General features: G+C 42.0%; 1 protein-coding gene across 2 annotated transcripts in view; it reads left to right on the top strand.

The window, feature by feature from the left end:
• The first annotated feature begins 3349 nt into the window (after positions 1–3349).
• Positions 3350–13002, top strand: part of KIAA0922 (KIAA0922 ortholog) — a 77487-nt gene continuing 67834 nt past the window's right edge. For both annotated transcript variants that reach the window (XM_010586115.1, XM_010586114.1), the window contains exons 1-2: positions 3350–3775; positions 4157–4200. The gene's annotated coding sequence lies outside the window, so the exon portion shown is untranslated. The remainder of the gene's footprint in view (positions 3776–4156; positions 4201–13002) is intronic.

Genomic DNA, 13002 nt, shown 5'->3' with positions numbered 1-13002 from the left:
TGCCTGTAATCTTTTGATTTTGGCTTCCTCTGAAGCTTGCAGAGCCGTTTAGGGATGGCTCACCTACTGCTCCTGCTCCGCAGCCGAGCCTGAAGGGTACCCAGAGCATTGCAGTCGGTGAAGGTGTGCGTGGGCTTGTGCACTGGAGCTGAGGAGGAGCTGGCTATATCTAGCGTGCTTTCAGTCTTCCACCCGTCTGCAGCTTCCTCCAGCATTTTAATGTTTCTTCCTGGGTTCTGTTTTTGCTTTGAGACAAGCTGGGTTTCCCGGTTGGATGTGGTATCCGTATTTCCTTGTGCCCAGTTCCTCTCTTCTTGTTGAAGGTGATGTGAAGTGTGGGGTAGCTGCAGAGCTCCTGCCTTGCTCTCCTTATCCTCCTTGCCCTTGACATCCTTTTTACAGCAAATGTCCCTTGGGTGAGTGACTGGATTTTTGTTTTTGTTTTTCTTCCCATCATTTGTCCTCAATGTGGAAAAATGTAAAGTCTTGCCTGCCCTGATGTTTGGGAGATGCGTGGAAAACCAGTGGGATTTTCACGTGGAAAATCTCAAGTGGGAGAGGCTTGATTAGAGCAGTTGTAGTTTTTATTCAGACTCCTTGTAATTTTGTGGTTTTGCTTGTTTGTTTGTAACTTGTTTATAATTACTTAACTAAAATGCTTGGGAGAAAAGCTCCTTTGTGTAGGACTCGACAGCCAAGCCCTTCACCATTAAAGGCTGAAAAAACTCCAAATATAAACAGCCATGTTGGAGCACTTCAGTGCAAAGCTGAAAGCCGGTTAGTCACGTTCTTTTTTTTTCTTCTTTTTTTTTTTCTTCCCCTGAAGAGGAGAGGAAAGAGCCCAAGAAAAAGCATAGTAAGGGTATCAGGCCTGCTGTCTCCATGGCCACAAGTGTATGAAAGGAGAAGCACAAATGCCATTTGTAGTTCATGGTGGGCACCACTCAAAATAGGTATTGGAGAGTCGTAGTCATGTGTTTCTGTCTGTCAGAAACCACTTTGGTGATTACTGTAAGCATCTGAAGGCAGGGGCAGGCACATTGGGTACCTGCAGAGCAGGGCATTCAGTGCTCTCCACCCCTTCAGTTGCGAGGGAGGAACTACTTTAAAATGAAATAATGAAGGTTAAGTTGTGGGTCTTGTTATCATGATTGAAAATGACAGTCATCAAAGACAACGTACACCAAACTTTTTCTTGGTGTCAGTGCCATGTCTGTCTGATGTGATGGGTTTTCTACTGTTCCTGTGTGTTGCATGTAGGAGATTAGTGAGATGTTTCATTAGAGGAACACCTCGTGTATGTTTCAGTTTGCTTGCAGATACTTAGGAGATTACAGTGAATGGTTATTTCAGATTACTTGGTGATAATGTTTCAGGTGCTTGAATTTTGGAGGAAGATACCGTGATATTTACTGTATCATAGTCTGTTACAGAGACTGGGCAAATACAGAGCTGCTGCCTCGGTTTTCACTTTAAAGGTTCTGCTCAGTTCTGAAAGATTATTTTATTAATTTTTCTTTTCCCATGTAGTAGCGACTCGGCTTCAGTTCCTGTTCTTCAGTGCAGCTCAGGGGCTAATAAGGTTAATTGTTCTGCCGGTTTCGAAAGCTGATGAAGACCTTGATCTTATGTATCTGAGATGCACGGCAGTGCAGTGTGTCATTAACAGAGGCGCATCCCATCAGCTGTGCACAAATTGAATGTACAGAGTCACCTACTTCAAAGCAGGGTTTGTCTGAAGGCACACAATTTGTGTGAAAGCCTGAGACAGACTTGGGGTGGGAATTGTGTTCCTCTTTGGGCTGTTAAAAGGCTCCTCCAGCCTCCCAGCTGAGCTTCTGGATGGTGCTGATAGGACTTGGGGCTGGTTGGCCATGCAGATTATGCAGAAGCTGTCAGCCCAGGCTCTTAAGACTTGTGTGACAGGAGAGGGGCACTTTCAGGGGCTTTCTAGCACGAGATAAACACCTGCCCATATTGTCTGGAGGAAGGGGATTTTTTTTTTTTTTCCTGTCATGGATAGGCTGCTGGGACCTGCATTTTGGCTTCAGGAGTCGTTCCCTTCCTTCCATCCCCCTGTAGTACTTGTCTGGTGATATGGGAGTTTGAGAAAGCCTGCCTTTTTTTTTTTTTTTTTTTTTAATCCTCAGTGTGAGTATACATGTAGCCTGTGCCATACAGAGGAGAGAACATAGGAAAAAGCTGGACATGGGGCTCTGTGTGTGTGCTCAGAGTCAAGGGTGATTTTAAAAATTTTTTTCTTTCTTGTACAATTGAGATTTTATGGTGTGGCTGCACTATAGCTTGGGAAGGTGGTTTTTTTTCATCGTTGCTTGAGAAAAAGTGAAGAGGAGAAGTGGTTAAGATAGCTAGTGTTAAGGGTGAGCACTGTGTAATGACAGAGTCTCTGATGCCTGGCAGATGTTAAGCCATTTAAAGGAGGAGTTAAGCCATTTAAAATGAGGATAGCTTGCCAGCCTGTTGTGGCAGAGAAGCTGTTTCTGGAGGAGGTGGATGAGGAATCCTCTAATTCTGCTTGGTATCATACTGAGGTCCCCGAAGTACAAAAGGAGCTTGGAGAAGCTGGAAATCAGATGATGGGTTTGTATTGTGCCATACTGGTAGAGTCTAAAAGCAAGGCTTAGCTCAATCATTAGAGGAGATGGCCAGGTCTTTGTGAGGGCCAGGTGCTAGGACCCCTGGGTAGGTAGGTCTGTGCTGAAGAGCTGTGCTCCAGATTCTGGACGATTATCACAGTGTCTCCAACCTCCCTTTGAGGGCAGGCATACAGAAAGACTGTCAAGTCCTCAAATTAACTTGTACTTCCCTGTCAGTCTTGTTACAGATTTGGTTATGCTATGGTAGAAGGCTGTGCCACTTCTGTTGGATGAGTTGCTTGTGGCAAAAGATTGAAGTTTATATGCATCTGGTAGCTTTCGGCAAGATCTGTAATATTAGCCATAAGGTCATTATTTTAGCCATAATAATGTTAATAATAATATTACCCATATGTACTGCCTTAGTTGTCATTTTTTCCCCCTTCACGAGGGGGGAACTAGAAAATAGGAGCTAGAGTCAAAGTGGGTGCCTTGGGCCCTGTTCCGTGATGCACTTATATGGGAAACGTGTAGGAGGGGTGGTGGAAGGTGCACTCTTTTAATTTAAAAAATGTGGGTTGTTTTTTGGTTTGGGTTTTTTTTTTTTTCTACCTTTTCATTGCTAAGGTCTGTAGCTTGTGTCTTGTGCAACCATCACCTGCAGAAGCAGTAGCTGGGAAAACTTACCAGCTGTTCCTGGCAGGGTAACTGTGACCTCTTCCCGAAAAATGTTAATCTCCCTAAAGCTGTCCCTGGTTTCATCAGTGCAGGTTGGGTGGCTGTAACATGCTCCATTTTGAGTTGTACCTAAAGCTTTCTTGGAGATCTCGGCTGGTTCAGAGCAGCTACCTGCTTGTTTTAAATGGATTTCCTGCAGGGAGCTCATTGAACCAACGCTTGAGTTCATTTCTGTAGACAGCTCAAAGTGGTTAGTTGTGAACTGCAAGCTGGCACAGTTTGTTAAGTGCATGTCTCAAAAATTACCTTAGTCCAAGCAACCGAGCTAAGCTGTTGTGTTTAAAGCTTCTACTCTCTCTGATTTCTGTACGTGCTGCTGATCACTGATAAGATCTGGGCTTGGGATCTCGCCATCCCTGTTGGAACGTGGTACCTTGCCTTTGCTGTTGGCGCTACCACGTGGTCTGAATTCCAAGGCATTCTGCATCCGATTTTCTCAGGTACTGGCTAATGAAGTTTACTGACGGGGGCAGATGGTTTTAGATTGAAATTGTATGTGCGCGCAGAATTTTGTATAGATGCATTTATATAAATAGAAAAATGAGTCTGTTTAATCAATATTTGGAAAAAAAAAATAACGGAGTAGCCATGTTAAGTCACCATTTATCTTGGCAAAATGAGCAGAAACCCCAAATGGGATGGCCAGCATCCACCTTACTTGAATCATAAAGGAATTGCTGTAGGAATTTTAGATTTCTGAGTTTGTTTTGCAAGCAAGTCATGTGAGAGTCCACCTTCGGAGGAGTTAAAAATGGTACATATGTTCAGTGCGCCCTGTCACAATTCTGAGATTCTTACGTAGTATTTTCTCTGTTTGTCAGGCTGATTCAGAGGAAGTTGTGGAAGAGCATCCACAAGAGCAAAGGTAAGTGAAACTAAAATGAAAACAAGAGTGTTGAAGCTTGTTTTGGTTTTTGCTTTAGGAAGTACTGAAGTGTAATTGGGCAGACTACTAAAAATTATTTTTTCTGCTGCATATTAAATAGATTTTCATTATTTGTGGCTTACAGTTTTCTCAACTAATGTTAATATTAATTTGTTAGCAAAACCAGAAAATAGCATGCGGCATATGCAAGACTGAAATGCCCTCTTGCATCTGTTTCTCCTTATTCTATCTCTAAGCTGCATTTGCTTTTCATTGCTTTTACCCTAAAAGTTTTTTGCTTTATTGTATATTTTGTAATTAATTTCTTTAAACAAGAGGACAATTTTCTGTTCCAAAATCTGCAAACATAAGTAGTCTTGGAGTGTGAATGTGTACCAAGGCAAGGAGGGTGGTAAAGAAGACTTAAAGCCAAAGGCTTATTAGTGTGTTGGTGTGGAACAATAAATATCCTGTCTGATTTCTTGAAATCAGATAAATAATAAAGCTCTTAAGATCTGTAGTTTCAACTCTGCTGTTTCTGTTGATATCAGGCCTCCTCTGTTTTGAAGGGTTGGGTAAATAGCATCACAGATTATTTTTTAAATACACATTTTGTTTCCTCTGAGAGTCCAGATTAAAATGCTTGGACATCTACCAGTGAAACACTTCCTTCCTTTGGTATGTGTTAATGTGGGTACAGCTTTGGGTGGCACGCCAGCCAGAAAGATCACAAGACTTAAAATAAACACGTGCTCCGATGGTTGCAGTTAGCCAGAAGTGCTTTTCTCATTTATCTCCCATCTTTGCCCTTAGCTTGGGTTTGAGACCGAATAGATCTGATAAAACACAAGCCTTTCTGGGAGCTGGCAGAAGGGGTAAGCCTGGGGCAGGGAATGGGATGGTTGTGATGGGTCTGTCCTGCACTGCAACGCTTCTCCACACGCCTTTTCCCCCTCTTTGCTCCATTGGGAGCCTTCTCGTCCAAACCCAGGATCACATTAGGGCTTTGTGCCTCATCTCCGTGGGAATGGCAAAGATGATATAGAAACAGGATGGGAGGATTACTGCTGCCTCTGACAGCTGGTGCTGATGGTTTGCGCTTGCCTACATCCCCCAATTCCTACCTGCGTAGGGCATTTTTTTTTTTTCCCTTCGTGAAAAGAGGGTAGACTATTGAAAGCTGGCATTTTCCCTGCACAAATACAGAACTTCTTGATTTTCAGCTGGGGACTACAAAATTTTCACTGTGTGCCTAAGCGTGCTCTCTTTATTGAGAGGTAGTCAGAAGACAGCAGTCTCAAGTGCTGTGCTTAAGGTGGTTTCTGAGATTTTTGTTAGTAGGCAGAGAGATTTAGTTTAGGGGGGAAAAAAAAAATCTCTGCCTGCCTATTTATCTCTGGAGGTGGATGGAGTAACTGGCTACTATGGCAATAATAAAAATATTACTGAAAGAGAAATAGTTCTTGAGACTCAGATAGGAAATAGGAAAAAGTTGTTTGACTGGTTTTGAGGTTTTGGTGTTTTGTTTTTTTTTTTTGGTCATTCAGGTGCTTAAAGATTTTTCTAGTAATTACTCATTTCCAAAAATGAACTTGTTTTCTGAAAGTTAAGTTTATAAGGTTCATTTGCATGGATGGAAACATCCTTCTATTGTCATAATGAAATGCTTCAGGAAACTTCCCTAAACAGACAGTGGTTTGTGTGCATCTTTTAAACTGTTGGTTTGCTGCTGTATGTAAACACCGATCTGTGTGTGCTCTGTATGCTGAAGGAATGTTGCAGTGTAAACTTTATGAAGAAGACCTAGCAAAGGTACGTAAGAAAGACTAGAATTTATTAGTTTCTTTCCAGATTAACTTTCATTCCCTTGGCTTCTATTACTATATGGTGAAATTGTGGGGATTTCCTTTTCCTGTAGCAGCAAAACCTGAGAACTTGTAGCATCTCCATCTCATTGTCTGCCAGCATGCCCTAGGGAAATCAGCTAAAGCTACTGAAATTTGATGTGAAGCCCCTAGAAGCAAAGCACCTTAAAGTAGCAGTACGAACAGAAGTTAATGGATATAGAGAATTCAAGATTTTCCCCAGAGCTGAAGAAAGTAGAGAGAGTTCAGCATCTTGGGGCATAAAGGAGAAAGTCTCTTCCCAAAACGTTGTTTTATTCAGTTTTTAATTCTAGGTTAATGGGCTCTCTTGGGAGCTTGCTAACCTACTTTAAAAAAAAAAAAGTATTTAACAGTCTGTTAACTGACTTCCTGTGCATGTGCATCACAGGATCTTCCATGTCGGGTGGGATTCTTGGTTTGCTGCTGTTTTTGTGGCAAGGTCACAAGGGGGATGGATGTAGTCTCATTATTTCTGCCTTAAGCTGAGCTTTATCAAGTTCAGAAGTTTGCAGGGAGGTGAAAAGACATTGTCAAAATAGCAGTTTTTGCAAAGAGCTATTTTGGAGGTGAATGAGAAGTAGTTGATTTGGAGGTCCCTGGGTTTGCAGCTGCCCTGAGTGAGAAGAAGGTAATTAGCAAGTCCTTAAATTTCCAGCCTACGATTCCTGCCTTTCTGATTGTTTGGATGCTGTACCACAGGTTGCTTTCCACTGTTTTGTGTCTCTGAATCAGACTCTGAAATAATAAGTGCTGGGCAGTAGATGCTTGAGTTGCTGGATGGACTGCTTCAGGCCACAGTCTTTGACAGAACTAAAGCCACATGTATTTGGACTAGCTTATTAAAAAAGGTTCAAGTTTCCTTAAAAGACTGGTTCTTACATTTGAAAGGCAGCAGTAAAAAGATGCCTTCCAGAACAACTTTGGTTCAGGAAGTTTTGTTAGAAGAAAGTCAAATGATAGGTGTTGACAGAAAGGTGGGGGTTTTTTTGTTGTTGTTTTGGGGTTTTTTTGTTTGTTTAGGTTTTTTTTTCATGCTGGTGACTGTTCAGTTGCCACAGCTGGTAGTACCAAATTTTGAAGACTTAAGTGCTTGCTTTTTTATTTCGCTTTTGCTAAAGCAGCAAAATGAGTCAAATGCAGAGGTCTGGCACAGATTAAGGGGCAATAGTGTTAGGTCATGTGCACAAATTATGCTATCAAAATTTTTAGCTTTCTACTTCAAGGAGGTAGACATTGGACTACCAAGAAAAAAAATAAATTTTCACATGTATGATATTCTTAATCCTTGGTTTTGAGGACCTCTGGAGAAAGGCCTTTGAGGGTCCAGTTTCCCAGCTCACACATTGAAGAACATTTGCACTGGAATAGACTGCTGTGCTCAAGATGTGGAGCATGTACTTTTAATATGTGATGTACATTAATAGTCCACATACTAAAAGGAAAGCCGTACGATACTAGAAGTGTGGTATGTAATTATCAAGTAAGAGGACATTTTCTAGCCTTTACCTGTGACAGGGCATATTTTGCTTTGAGTAGATGGGTATCAACTGCTAGGAAAATTTAAGTGTGATGCAGTTAGCTCAGTCGAGCATTTCTGTTGAACCTTTGCCTTTGATCACTGGGAGAGCATTTGACCCTGTGGACTGGAGCTGCTTGGGGCAAGTAGATGGTATCAGCTCCCAGTGGGTTCCTGCTAGGGTGATAGTGCAGCCCTGGGAGTGACAGCTAGTGCCCAGCACTTTGACCTCTCCTGATTGCCAAGTGGGATTACTCCTAATCCTGTGACTTTTGCTGTGTCTGTGAAATAGTGCTCCAGATGTGGAAGAGAAATTGGAAGGTAAAGGTAGCAAGGGAGTTGCTTTGTTGTCTCGCAGGCAACTAGTAAGCAGTTAAGGTGCACAGACTGCAAAATTACTTGGGTGTCTGGTGGATACTTAAGAGATGTTGTTATAAGGTTTGCTTCAGGAAAAATCCAGACTGGCTGGGGAGAATGAGCCCACTTCACGTTGTGAGGCCGTATGTGGCAATTTCTCACTGGCCACAACTTCATCTCATCTCCAGTCAAGAGACACAGATTGGGTCTGGTGCTGTGGATGGACAGTTAAGTCACTTCAGAGGTGACTTAAAGCCTGTGGTCTTAGTGCTGTAATTTCTGATAGTCCAGTGCTTGGAAAGTAATGGCATGGGACTGGTGGTACGCCTGTGTACCGGATCTCTAGCTTGGGTGGTGGCTAAGGCAGGAAAAGAAAGACTGAAAAATAGGTTAGGATCAACCAGATTTTTTTTCCTTCTGCTTTTTCTCACTGAAAATAATAAAATTGACTTTGTGCTAGAACAAATGTCTGAATATTTAAAAAAAAAATTGTTTTATGTTGTCTTCCCTTTTTGAACATCTTTAAAGCCAAACTGAGTATCCGTTGAGAAAGTGTTTCAAAATGAAAAGCTGAAAAATACTTTTGAGAGTGTCAGTGAATGCTTAAACTGTTTGAAAAGAACCATCCTAAACCAATATTTTCAAGCTAAGCTTGTATTGAGTACCACTAATCATTTAGATTGTCATTAAACTTACCCCCTAAAAGTATTTGAAAAATTATATGAAGACTTTTCCTAGGATATATGCTTGGTCCTAACTTGTAATAACAGAAGTTGCTTTTATTAAGTTTTTAATAGTTTTAAAAATTTTTTTTGCAAAAGAAGCAGAAATCTGTGTGTATTAGAAAAGAAAAAAGTGCATTTCTTGGGAAAAGGCTTTTTAGTCACCATTAATGCACTTGCATAAAGTAACACATTTCTATAGTATGGACAGAATGGGTGATTTTACTGGGTTGCATCAAAAACTGCTTCAACATTGGTTCACTTGTTTTTAATTGATAAATTACTGGTGTTGTATTCTACTTACAATTTCACCAGATCACCAAGGGACTACTGATTTTTAAGTTTTACTGGATGCCTAAAGAAATGAAATTTACTTTTATATAATCCTTAGAAGTAAAGCAGTGGAAATGAGATGCACGCACCTGCCTGTTACGCTTCGGGGAAAATCCCTAAGGAGTTCCCTGTAGGGAGCACAGAGGATAATGTGAAGCTAGAATAAAGAAAGCTTACTGAAGAAAATTGCTAGAAGGTCAATAAAGCTGAGGGATCTTTTGTAGATGAAGAAACATTGTTTTGGAAGGAACTATCATTGTTACTCTTCATCTCCTTTCTTACACTTCTGGCAGGCACAGCCAGGGTGGCAGGCCGAACTCTTGCTGCTTTTAATCTTTTATCTCTGTTTTATGTGTTGTAATTCATTCACTGATGAACTTTGCCTTAACTGAACTTTGTATTAAATGCTGTTAGGGACAGCTGTGCCCTTGTGTGCATTGCTTCTTCCAAAATATTGGTCCTTCTGCAGAATTGTGTTGCTTGTCTGCTGATACAGGGAGTAGTAAACCGTTCTGCTTTCATTTTTTTTCCTGGGACATTGCATGCCAGTGCTGTGTGCTAGCAAATGAGTCAGCTATCCATTTATTTATTTGTTTCTTAGTTGCTTGCAGACATTTCTGAAATGAGAGCAGTGGCCTAGGCCAGCTGTACTGTGTTTCACACCAGACTGAGGAGCTATGGCTTTTTAGGATCTGGAGTTAATGGCAAACAAGACAGTTCTGCTGCATTTTGCAAAGAGCTGTCAAACTTCTGTCCTTGGTGTATGTCCTAATTGACCTTAACTGAAATATTTTAAAGGTGATGCGTGGCCACATTTAATTACTCTTCGATATGGTGTTGCAATCCCACTCACGGTCAAAATCTTGTCTGCTTGCGTTGAGAAAACTGTGCTGGTATGTGTGTATTTCTCTTGCTGTTGTGAGCCCCATGGTCAGATTGGTGACTGTTTGATCTGTATGTTGGCTTGTATGCTGACCTAAAATGGACTTTCTCATCTATGGGTGACAATTTGACTTTGAAAAATGAAGACCATCTTGGTGTGGTAATTGAGAATTGGCACTTGTGCTTTCATATGGCTCACGCTGCCTTGAAAAGCCACACAGGCTGTCTTATGCCAGTTTCTATACTGTTAAAAATAGTAGGCAGTGACAGTATCCTCCCAGCTGGGGCTGTGAGGTTATTGTTTGCGCAGGGATTAGTGTATGTGAAGAAGCTGTATTTGTGGATATGTGCTACTGGAGTAAACTTTCTCACATGCAATGACCTCTTCTAAATGGACAAGTAAACTGTGCTTTGCATTTTGGTGTCCTGTATCTAGCTTTCTTCTGTTAATAATTTCTTCACTTTCTTTTCCCACTTTCTGAGCTTTCTGTCTCTTCCGTAGATCTCTTGCGTACCTTCTTATGGCATCTCTTCTTTCTTTCTAGTTTCTATCTGGGCCATGCCTGAAACGGTTGTAGTTTCTGTACCGCAAGAGGAAGAGACTGTCTTGCCCCCTCTGTTTCCCCGGTGCTGTCCCCTGCCTTGTGCAGCCCTACAAGTTGTATCGGAAAACTCCTCTGGATGAAAAGCACTGCTTTGTTTTATTTTTGCCAGGTTAACATTTACCTGTGATCATTATCTGATGGGTTTCCCTGTTGCTTTCCGTGGCAGTGTCAGCTGCAAACATGCACAAAAAGTGCTCCTCAGTCCCTTCCTCCCGCTGTGCTGGATGGGTGCCGGACCTGGCACTGGAGCCGCGTGTGGCAACGTGGCTGGCTTGCGGGACAGCATCTCCGTGCTCTTCCCAAGCTGCTCCACGGAGGCCTGCCCCTGTGTTGGTGCGGCTCTGGTCCAGACCTCATGGCGTCTTCCTGCTCCTTCCTTGGACCTTCTGTCCCCAGTCGTCTTTCTTCTGGCCTGCTGTCGGGGTGGGTGGTTGCATGGTGATACTCATGCCAAGGCTGACTCTCTGCTCCCTTATCTACTGCAGTGCAGGAGGAGCTGGGGAGGAACCCAGCCAAATCTGCTGCTCTGCTCGCTGTTGGTGAGATAAACAAGCAGGTTAGTCCCCAAAAGTGTGGGGCTAAGAGGGAGAACCTCTTATATGTTGGGAGTAGTGCCTTACCAAATTAGCGGCTGTTGGGTAGGAAGAGGGGGTAAAGCGTTTGCATCGGTGTGATGGATAGCCTTGGAGGCCATGGATGGGTTTTGGGTGGATGGTGTGGCGAATCACGCAGCCTGCCACTGCATGGAAGGTTGAAGACAAGTGCACACATGCATACATCATTTGTTGTGCACAGTTTTAATTTTTTTCGGGCTCTTGGTAAACGCCTGTAGCCTATGCTTTGGGACAGAGTCCACCCAGAATGCACGATCTTTAGAGTTAGGACAATCTTGATCTGAGCAGGTGGGACAAGGGCATATGGTGTCTTATTTCCCATTCTGTGTTTGTTTCAGTACTGGCTGCAAAGCTGTGCAGGAGCAGAGACAGATCTCGTTGTGGCACAGGCTGTTGGTATAGTCATTCAGCAAACACATGCAGAAGGTCAGCTCTTAATGCCAAGCAGCTGTGTGCTGCAAGTGAGTGCTCTGCAAGTCTGCTCTGGAACATGGCATTTTTCTTGTTAAACTTAACCTGCCTTGTTTTGAAAATGGGTATGTTAGGACACATTTTGTATGTTTAGAGAAGAGGAAAAAAAAAAGAAAGAAAAGCAAACAGCTGCTGTGGCATGTTGTCCTTGTCCTAATCATTGTAAACTTAGTGTCTGTCCCCTTAGCTCATACATGCTGCTTCTATAATGCAAGTAGTTCAGAATAGGAACTCTCTTCTTATGTTTCTACTTTTACATTTTAATACACTAATAACGAATTTCAGATGTGTGTTAGTCTCAGGCTAATCCTTCTGATTTGTGGGCAGTGGGCCACAAGAGATTTAGCTTTATATCTGTCTATATGTTTATTATTAATAAATTATCATTACTTCCCTAATAGCTACTTCTTAGTTGCCCTTAAGAGGGCTTAATTTTCAGTAATTTTAATTTTACCATTATGCAGTTAAACGACAGACATCTGGAATGATAGACCAATGCCAGCAATCTGAAAATTGACACCCTATAAGCATTTAGCTTCATAGTTTTTCTGCTGTTGCAGATTGGCAAATTGTGACAAAATAGAAAAAAACAAAACAACAGCTTGCTCACTTTCAGGAATTTGCAGACAGTCCACTTCTGAATCATCAACCCCAGCATGCTGGTTTGATTTTTGTAAGCTGAGAATAAAGTTACCTGAAATCTATCTGATGCGGTGTAATAAAGTGTTACAGGCAATGGTGTTACCTGCCTCTCACCTTTGTTAGAGACTCAAAGGTAACACAAACCTAGCTTATAATGCCTCACGTATTTTTATTTGACTAGGAAATGTGCTCTGGGAAGGCTGCGCTCATGCCCTGGCAGTGGCTCTGCGTGCATGACTCGTAGGCAAGTAGGTAAAGGAGCCTTTTCAGTAATTTTGGTGTTTGCCATAGTAACATAAGTAAAAACATGGACATAGCTCATCTGTACCACTTTCAGCTCAGTCTTGGTTATGAATTCAAGCCTAAGTTTTAAAAAAACATCTTAGTTACATTGTCTTAAACATATTTTTAATCCACTTTCTTCAGTAGCTGCTTTGGGAAGAGACTTTTTCTTTGTGGTGGTTATTGCAGAATGACCAACGCCCCTCTTCATCAGGACAAAATAGTCCTGTCCACTTCAGGGAGAGGAAAAGTATGTCAAATATTACACTTGCACATGGCGACAGTGTGTGTCAACTCTTTTGCAGAGTTCTGAGTACTTACTGCAAATATTTGCTTTATATTTGTAGAAGAGTTTGCTTTAATCAAATAAGCAAATCATGTAGGAGAAACACATGGTCAGTATGAATAATTTAGGTTTCTGTTTGCCCTCTTAGGGGTCCACTAGTCTATGTTACGTCCAGGCTGCCACCTGAGATAAGGAAGATAGAGAGC

The sequence above is a fragment of the Haliaeetus leucocephalus genome, unplaced genomic scaffold, assembly GCF_000737465.1.
Source record: "Haliaeetus leucocephalus isolate CR32 unplaced genomic scaffold, Haliaeetus_leucocephalus-4.0 Scaffold140, whole genome shotgun sequence".
Taxonomy (NCBI): Eukaryota; Metazoa; Chordata; class Aves; order Accipitriformes; family Accipitridae; genus Haliaeetus; species Haliaeetus leucocephalus.
Note: the sequence above shows the minus strand (reverse complement) of the source record. Positions and strands in the feature narration are given on the sequence as shown.